Below are 10,316 nucleotides of genomic sequence, written 5' to 3'. Positions count from 1 at the left end.
TCTCACCCCATTTCAGGGCAAAGAAAGTGCTTTCCTGAGCAGGCAGCTTGAGCTGCTTAACTGTTCACATGCTAGTGGTGAGATGCTGTAGGTTTGGGGTCATCAGCATGGGGACATCCCAGCCAGAGGGCAGCCCCAGTGCATGGCTGGATGTCCTTCCTCATAGACCATCACAGGGAAGATGGGCAGTGGAGGCCCTTCTGCCTGGAATATGGCAATAGATACGTAAAATATGGTGGGAAGACAACGAGGAAAAGAGGATTAGAGTATGTTCTAAGCAGAATGACATTGTATGACACTTGGCCAACATCATGGTTGTGCGCCATGTCTGTCTACACTGCATTCACAGCATCCTGCCAAGCCCCACACTTTTCTTTCTTTGGCCAGCCACGTGCCCTTGTCACACCTTGTGGAGGTCTCTCATGGTTTTTAACTTTTACTTGGAGAACAGACACTGGGCAATGGGACAACCTGCCCTCAGATCTGCTTTCTGAAATGTGTGCAGTGGGCAGCCAAACCCAAACCTGACTATGGGAGGCAGAGGAGGGTCAACAAGTAAGTCCTTAGCACAGAGACCCCCTGGCAGTGGAGGAAGATAATATAGTTGGTATTAATTAGTTATGTAGCTTTTGCCTTCCTGACTTTCATCTCTTTGCTTTGTTTTACAGTTTTAATTGGTTTAACAGCCTTTTGCTGTCACCAGGGTTCCTATAATTGTTAGGCTAATAGAGTGCAGGTGGCAAAGCAGAGGCACCAGCATCACCATAGAAGAGGTGAAAGGGAGATACGCTGCCTGGTATGCTGCTGCTCAAGGTCACTTGTACAAGAGCAGTGGTCACCAAAAGGCTCTGCAAAACCTCAGCCCAGACTTTGGTTCACTCGTAATGTAGATGTCTGGATCTCATCTTTTCCATGGGCTGCAATAAATAGGGACAGGGCTTAGGGTGTGGAAAATTGGATGGGGATAACAGGGCCCTAATCCCCCTCACCTTGGGCCATCCAGCTGCTCAGAAGATGACAATGGGACATGCCAGGTCTCTGGGACCAGATGTGATGATCTGTCTGCACCTGGGATCCACACTTCTTCCATCACTCTGCTCTGGGAAGCAGCCCAAGCCCTGCCCCAAGGAAATCACAGCTCTCCTCATGAAAGCAGCAAGGAAACACTTTCTTCAGATCAAGCTCAGCCCCTAATCAAAGACAGCTACTAAGATAAACTCTGAGTTTAAACAAGGTCTTAATTCCACAGAACACTCCTCAGTTTTGCTGTTCTATAGGAATGAGAAGAGTCAGAGCAGCCAGGGCTGTGCTGGCTGGGGTCTGTGTGTCTGCCCCATACCAACCTGCTTCCCCCACCTGTGTGGGGCAGAGATCTGTTTGCTTCTTCACCTGCTAAAAATATCCAAGGCTGAAAGTTGAAAGAAATTAAATATTTAGCAGTTGCATAAAGGCACCTTGGGATGAAAGCATTATGGATACAAAGCTGTCACCTTATTCCTTCATCGTCATATTTTTTATACAGCAGACTTGTCTTTTTGGCAAGGCAACTTCTCTGTTTCAAACCAGCCTCATAAATCTCATTAGGAAGCCTTTTCTAAAGCCATCAATGCAAGAAGGCAGAATAGCACACTGCATGGACACTACTCCAAGTCCCACCACAGCCCTCCATAGGAGCTCACTGGACATTGCCCATCAAGATGTCCCACATTGCCTCCTGACATACCTAATGTGAGACCAACAAATACACCTTGCTTCACTAGAAAGGCTTCTGTTGACTTTAAATGTGCACTGGGTTAGGTCATATCCAGAGTTCTCTCACGTGTTACCAACACAACCAACCAAACCCATGAGCTGATAGCACAGCAGGCTTATTGCCCACCCCAAGTGAGCTTGGAGGACTTTGATATACTGTCATAGAAGCTACCCTCTGCTATAGCACAACCAATTGCATTTTACAGTGGCTTTCCTGCCCTGTACACATTTTCCCTTCTAATGCATGCTGCCTCCTTGTTGCTTACATGGATGGACAGTGAGGTGCCATGCTGCACGCTACAGACATCCCATTTTGCCCACCCACACATGCTGTTTTACAGACAACTGCTTCCCTAACCAACACAATTTAGCTCTTTAGAGCTAAAAATGGCATCTTCACACCAGATGCAGGTTTGCTGGAGATTAAATTTTTAAAGCAAGCTCAGTTCCCTCTCCCTGGAGCATGCTGGTCACACATGGATTAAATTGGTTCAGAAACAAGGTTATGGAGGCACTGTGTTTACTCTGGGGAGCAGCTCTGTTTCCTTCATCCCTACTTGCTACACAGCAGCCACTAAAGCAACAAGAGGCAGCTTGGGCATTAAAGAGAGAAAAAAATCCCACCATAGGGTTTGGGTAGGAGTCCTTTGGCATACCAAATCCCCAATTTTTTTCTCATGCTTCAGCCCCAAAGCATCACTCTACTCCTTTATTTACACCATTCTATTCTGTGCATACAAAAACCCTCCCGTGCTCAGCAGTGGATGCCCACATTTCTGTCTATAGCAGTGTACCCTCATCCAGGTAGGGTTGCAGTGCACAGCATGGCTGGGAAAGGCTGCACAGGGCATCATGCATCACATCTTGCTGGCTCCTTTGCTGTCTTAGGTTTGCTGAGCCCAATGAATATTTCAATAGTCTCTGCCTGCCCAGGATACTATTAATTTTGGACTGCCTATAATCCAATTCCTTTTCCTCCAAGTGGGTGGTGATTATTAATTTCACAAGCTATGCTTCCACAAGTTCCTTCCTCGTCCCTTGTGGCTAAGGAATATTAATCCACATTCATACTATCATTCAGCTGCCCAGGAGACTCTGGTGTGAATAGTATTATTGTTAATACCATTGCTTCACATGTGGTTAAAGCAACATACAGGCACACAGGCAGGTTGCAAAGGCCATTTGCAAAATAGCACCTCAATACTCACAGCAAAAGATGGGTCTGTTTTTTGTGGAGGGTTCTCCACCCCTGGTACCTGCTGGTGCTGACTGAGCCTTGCCAGGGCATAGATATACATATAGAGAGGTCAGAAAGGAGCAGCCTTGTTCCCAACTCCTACAGCCAGCATTCAGCAAATACTGTTGTCCTCCATCTGAAAAGACACTGCCATTCATTAGAGAGAGATCTCACCATGTCCTTAATTGTTGGCTGTGGAGATGTTTAAGCAGGTGATCATTACTTGTACATGTAAAATGCAATAAAAAGGAAAAATTAAGCCAAGAGTGATGATCTCACTCACTTTTATTATGGGAGCCATTAATTCTGGTATGACATGGGCTGATAAAGGCCCTGCTCTCCTACAAAGCACTGCTGTGGTCTGAAAGCGTCCCAGGGAATACAGCTTGGTTCACTTGTCTCCTCCCAGGGATGTTCTCCTGCATCACTCTTACACTGTTTGTGGAGTGAGCCAAGATTTTGCCAGCCTCCATGCAGCAGTGATGCTGGGTGAACCAAAGGGACCGTGGGGAGCTCTGTGCCCACATTTCAACCAGCTCCTGCCCTTGGAGCACTAACATTGTGCTCTGACTTCCTCAGCCAAGACCATAGCTGTGCTTGAGGCCCTGGAGAATGTCCAGAGAAGGAATGAATCTGTGAGGGCACTGGATCACACATCTGATGGGGAGCAGCTGAGGGAGCTGGGATGGGTCGGTGTGGAGCAGAAGAGGCTCAGGGGAGACCTCACTGCTCCCTACAACTGCCTGAAAGGAGGTGGTGTATCTTGGAAACACTGATGTATCCTCACAACCCCTCTGCAAAGCTCTGCTCACCCTGCCTCACCCAAAAGGGCAGCTGAGGTGAGGAGAGGCCAAGCATCTTGTAAGACACTCACAACAAACACCAGCACTGTTCCCATCTCCTCAAACCTCATTGCTTTTAGTGGCAGGAAGGGAACATATATGTGTCCCCAGTGTGCTTTTTCTGTTCCTAGAATTTAAGTTTCTACAGGGGGAAAAAGGCACCTGAAGAGTTGCTGGGGGCAAAACTCTTATTAAAGCAGAGCCCGAGTGGAGGGGGTACAGCTTTACCTATTGCCTGGGTGCTGAGGCTCTGGATTTACTCCACACAGGAGCACACAGCAGGACTCACACAATGTATGGGGCTGAAGATTATCATTTAATAGAGTTGAGCCAATCCATTCATAATTTAATGATTTAATTGATGACCGCAGCAGAAAGCTGATAAAAGCACAGCCCTGGCCTATAAACCACTTTTTGCTCTACTTATTAAGTGCAGTGGCACCATATATTGAACTGAATATATTTGAATGTCAATTGGGCATTCTTTAGAGTCCGGGTAACTATTGCATTTAATAACTATTGCTGCTATAGATATCTTGGATTAATTCAGCACTACTCATGTGAAAGGAGGCAAAAAGTAGGGAATAAACACACATGGATGTGAGTACCTGCTCCTCCTGTTGCAGACAGACCCCTGTAGCCCAGATGGAGGTGAAGGGAACACTGCAACTACTTTGACTTTCCCCATCACTGAATCAGTCTTTTCCCATCAAATAAGTAAGAACGAGATGGGAACCATAGAACACTGCTATTAGCAAACAGGTCTTGTATTTGTTTGGAAAGCATAGATCAATGCTCCTCCCCACATCCCACCTGAGTGCCTCCTGCTTGTCTACCTCCCAGGCAAACAGCCCTTGCTCAGCCCTGCAAGAGCCCAGTGGGGCTGCAGAACATCAATGGAGCAAGGAGCAGGGGCACCAAGAGCCAACACGACCTTGGTGTAATGCAAACAGCCTGCAACAAAGCAATGGTTGGAGCCCTATGCCCAATGGCTTTCCTGCTGGAATACACTGGGGGGGTTGTAGAACATGCTGTTGTGGTGCTGCACCAGGAAAATACTTTGAGACCACTGACTCTGCTCACAGCTGTGCCCAACAGAGAGTTATTCTGCTCAGGTTACAGCTTTTAGTATCTCTTGTAATCTGATTCGATGTTGGGCTGACGCAGGTGCTAACAATGTCCCTTCCACCTCTCTGTTGTACAGGCATGCACACTGCTGGAGCCCAGCTGCTGAGGAGCTGCAAGGGCAGGGCTCCTGTCCTGCAGAAACTGGTAGGGAGATGCATTATTAGGAAACATTAGGATTGTGTTAGACATACAGGTCGCTGCTACAATTTGAATGCCAATACTTTGTGGCAAGATGCTGTTATGCATTTATTTGCACACGGTATAATAGAGGCGACAATAAACAGATTGTGTCAGGAGCAAGGGCGTTCAGATAACATTTCCATTTAGCACAAGAGCCAGCACCTTGTTAGCTTCTGACAATTGAAAAGAGCTCCCAGATGCTCATGGGGCACCTCACCTCACCTGACACACCATCATGTGTTGTGTTGGACACAGCATCCATGGGTCAACCACTTGAGTGTTGTCACTCACGCTGCAGTTGCCATTGGGGAAAGTGAGGCACAGTTTGGCTGCCATTTTAAGATCACTCTAAGAAGTGCAGTTACACTATAATACGTAATAGCAGCCCAACCTACTGCCACTGCTACCCTCATTATAATGCTAATCTGGCATTTGCATGATTTCCCAAGCTTTGGGCTTGCCAATTCCATAGGTACTCAACGAGCCAATCAGACTCATTCTGTATCTTCACATGGATACACCTTAAACCAGAAAAAAAAACCCAACACATCAACCTCCTTCACACTTCATTTCTTATCCTCCTAATGAATGGAGCCTAATTATGAGTTTCTAATTTCCATTGTTTGTACAAAGCATTTTTGCTTTATTTCCTTTTGGCTCTCTGTCTTCAGAAGCTGTGAGGGTTCACATAGCCCCCGGTGCCTCTGTACAACAGGAAACTCAATCAAATAAGGAAATTTATGTAAACCCCAGCTTTGCAGGAGGAAGATTTGCTACTGTGTGTGAGCTGGCAATAAGTAGACTCTCATAATGTATTCCTCATTGCTTTCCTCTTCCTTTGCAGACAGTCAATACCCTTGAGAGAAGTTAATTAGATCCACTTCACTCAGTTTGGTCCTTCCGCTCTCAGATCTGAGTACAGGGGAGAGGGAAATCCCAGCAAAGCAAATTGACTCGATTAGAGCAGGAGACCATGGAACAATCACTCCCATTGTCTACAATCACAGAGGATGATCTGCTTTAAAAGCAAGCATGAAAACAGCAAAACAATCATTTTCAACATTTGTGCAACATCCCTCTTCAGAAACAGGATGCAATTGGAAACTTAGGAAAGGAGCCAGATATGCAGTGTGTTTTTAGAGAGCTCTGTGCCTGCATGTAGCTGGTTGGAACCACACACAGCAGGTATCAGTATTGCTAAGTAACCATTTGCACATCAGACTAATGAAGGTGATAACATATACAAAGCAGGCTCCAACCTGTGTGTACTTCTGTATCACTGCGGAAATGACTGGATGGAGTGGAAATGTGCAATAAAATCAAGCTTCGTATAGTTTGTTTGTTTTTAAAGGCTGCTTAGGAGGCTGACAATTCAGGAATAGCCACTTCTGGTTTTCTTCCCATCAATGATTTTTCATCTCCCGTACTGTAATTTGTCATCCTTATGCAGAGCAAGTGCAACACACACTTTATAAGGCAGAAATTCATTCCCTATGGAGTCAAATAAATCAAGCTTCTTCGAGAATTTCAGTGCAGTCAGAATTAAGACGCCCTTTTGCCTTGGTTTTCTAAGGCAAAATGTCTCTGGAGTGCCTAAGAGAACAGCTCACAGGTACAAGCACTCATTAGGATGGGCTATGGGCTGCTAACCTGATTTAACAGAGGAGCAGATGTCTCAAAGGCATCACACTCCTACCTATTTTTAAGTCATCTTTTAGCATGAAGACTGTCAGCTTCATCCCAAGCACAGTGCAGCTGGAGAGCCACTCCAGTAGATGTCTGAGATACAGAGGTGGCTACAAAAGGAAGCCCCTCTCCCGCTGCCATCAAATGCTGGGACAAATTCAACCTCTGGGAGTAAAAACCTGTTAGGGATGGTGGAATAAAATGTTGCCTGTGAGGCACTAAGTGCTCGCTGGTGTTAGAAGTAAGTTGTATCGTATGAGATGCTCAGAGCATTTTATCGAAGCCCAGCACTGGGAAATCTTGCTTTTTCTGTCAGTCCCACCAAGGAGTAATGGAAATAGCTTTTGGGATGAATGGGAAGGGACAGATGTTTGCTTGTTATAAAACACCTGGCACAGACACAGAGCAAGAAGAATTATGTGTCCACCAGCTAAAGCTGGAGGAAGATACTTTACTACACCCCATCTCCTGCCCTGGACCCATCACTTTAAGTAAACATCATAAATTAGCTCTTGGGCAGAGGTGAGCCGGATGGCTCAGTAGAAAACAAATCATCTGAAAATACAATTTCATATATGCACAATATACATTTTGCAGTCTCCTTTAATCTCACTGTTAATACATCACGTTGACCTACAGACGCTGCCTTGGGGTCAGCTGAGCCATGGCAATGCCCACACCTGCTGCTGTGCTGGTGCTTGCATTCCCCCAGCCTGCGTGTTTAAGCAGGACTGAGGTGAGATAATGCCTTCTCAAGGCACGTCTTTGTGCTTTGCCTGTGGTTTTGGACCAAATGTATGTTTCTGTAATTCATTCATGGTGCAATAAATGTGCTCACGGGAGGTGCCAGGCCCCAGCAGTGCTAGGGCTTGCACAAACCCAGGCAGATGGGTCCAGCTGCACTGCACACAGCCTACTCTGCTCAGAGCAGCTTCTTCCACTTTCCCCTACTTCTAAGGCAAGAGATTCCCAATACCTCCTTCCCCTCTGTTTTTCTGCCCTTGTTTACCATCAAAGATCCATAACAGCATGCACCACCCCTCCAGCTAGGATTAGACCCTTACGTGTCTGAACCCTTATTAACAAAAGTTAAAAATGCTTTTTGGAGAGCTCAAGTCCCAGCCTGGCCCTGCAGTGTTTGCTCACTCCTGGAGAGCAGAGGCTGAGGATGCAGCTCCCAGAAATACAACGTGGTCAGAGCAAGAGCCAGTTGCTCACCTTTGTGCTCCTTCCTAGAGCCATGCTCAAATTCTCATTTCAAAAGGATTGCCGAAGGGCAAACCTTAAAAAAAAAACTAACTCCAAAACAAAGAGGATAGGTTGGGTCTTCTGGAACAAACCCGATACTGACTGACGATACTGACGAGCAGGGTGAAGAAGCAGCATCACCCTCAGGCTCAGCTTTGCTTTTATCAAAGCTTTTTGTTGTAGGAGATCATCTCAGTGTTTCTGGGTTTTCTTTTTCTTCTTTATTTTTTCCCTTGAATTCTAAGGCACTGTTTTTTTTTCTCTCCACACGCCTGCAAACCCTGCCTTAAAAGGGTGCTATTTCTCAGCAGAGTGCAATAGAAAGGACAAACAATTAGGATTATATCTTCACTTCTCTTCCTGGTCGTTTCCACTTTTACTCACCCACAAGGGCACATGGCCCTTAACAAAGCTGCTTTCCTCTCAAATCAGATGCTCAGGGGTATCTCACCATGCTCAGACAGCAAACACAGCTCCAAATGATGGGGGCACAATCCATATGGGCAAAGAGCAGACAGGCACCATGCGGGCACGACACGGTCCCCAGAGCATCACTCTGCACATGGATGTTCACGGACACCCCTTTGGCCATTCCTGAAGGAGCCCTTTCATCCATAATGCTGACAACGTGTCACCTCTGTTCTTGTCAAGGGGTCTGTTATGGATATTGCCCTTGGATTGCCATGCTTTCCCTGAATTAGCAGTATGCACTCACGCTCTGCCCTTTTCAGCAGTGCTCTTTGATAGGCTCCATCTCCTGTCCTCTCCCCTGGAGTCCCTCTAACCTCTGGGGAAAGGGACGAAACAGCTGGCCAATAAAAATAGGAAATACTGAAAAGGTCAAATCACGCTATTACAATAAATTACCATAATTCAGAGTGTAAATCAGGCATTAAAATGATGATATGTTGCAAGACAGAGATTGGCATTAGACCTGAAAATGGCACAACATTAATGCAGTCTGAGGTCAAAGATCCAGCTGGGAAATGGTAAACATTTTAAAACTAGACCCTTATGGCTATAATCTTGTGATCTTCTGAGGCTGTCACGTCAGGCATTACTGAATGATGGAAACAGCGCATCGCACTATGATTTATTTTCCATACTAAAGATTTCAAAGGCAACAAGTGGGGGTAATTGAAAATAGAGATACAAGCAGCGCTGGATAACCTTTAAATGGTTACCTCAAGCCATCAACAGCTCGCTGATTGGAGAGGGTGACATTTATTCTGTGTAACATGGTAGCTTCTCTTTAAATGTCTCTCAGCTGTGGTTGGGGCAGCGGGCATTTAATGGAATAATAATGGCATTCACGGTGACACTGTCAGGATGGTGGGGAAGACTCCACAGCCTGGGGGGATTCAGGGAGCTGGGGCTCATGTCACACTCCAGCCTCAGATATCATGGGTGATTCTGGACAGGTTTCCACCTCAGAAATGGATCCCCTCCTTTGTATTCATCTAAGATATGGTAAGTCCATTGGTACCATCTTGAATGAGCCATTTGCTCAACCAGGGCTCTGGCTCCAAGATGCAAGAGGGCACCTGACCAAGCCTGTTCTCTATCAAACCTGATGAGCCCCAAAGCTTGTTATTTCCATTTGTATTGCACCCCCACCACACAAATACAGGGTGGGCAAAACTTCCAGCTTTTGGGTGGGGTACAAAAGGAGTATCTGCTGTGTTCCTCCAGCATTTACCCAGTGCCCACATTCAGCAGCCCTTGCTAAACTGGCTGCCCCCAAGGAGCAGAGAAGCCATCCCTTACCTGGAGATGGTGATCTTTCTCCCCTGTGCCATCCTGCAGATGACTTTGACAAATCCAAGGTATCGACGAGAAACAGCAGGGATGATTAATCTGCTTCCCCACTGCTCGCCAAGGGAAAGCAGCTGCTGGTGGGAAAAAAAAGAAGTCTTCTACCCCTTATCGGTATCTTCTTGTTAGTAAAAGAGGGCTGGGAATAAAATGAATGAATAAATAAATAAATAATAGAAAAAGAGAGCTAATTTCCCCAAGCAGCATCCAGAAGTATTTTAATCCACGAGTCACTCAGCTGCAGAAGCCTCCTGCTCTGAACAGATTTTTCCATCTTCTAAAATTCGCTGTATCCCAGTAAAGCTCTTTCATTTCACACAGATTAAGAGTTAATTCAGGTCAAATAAGGATTAATTAGTCGGTGTAAACCAGCCCCAGACACTGATGCACTGGAGATCTTTTTTAAATTAGTTGCTGTTACTGTAAGT

Source organism: Coturnix japonica, chromosome 22, assembly GCF_054131305.1.
Source record: "Coturnix japonica strain WE chromosome 22, WE-NBRP24, whole genome shotgun sequence".
Classification (NCBI taxonomy): Eukaryota; Metazoa; Chordata; class Aves; order Galliformes; family Phasianidae; genus Coturnix; species Coturnix japonica.
This window is presented reverse-complemented; position numbering follows the sequence as displayed.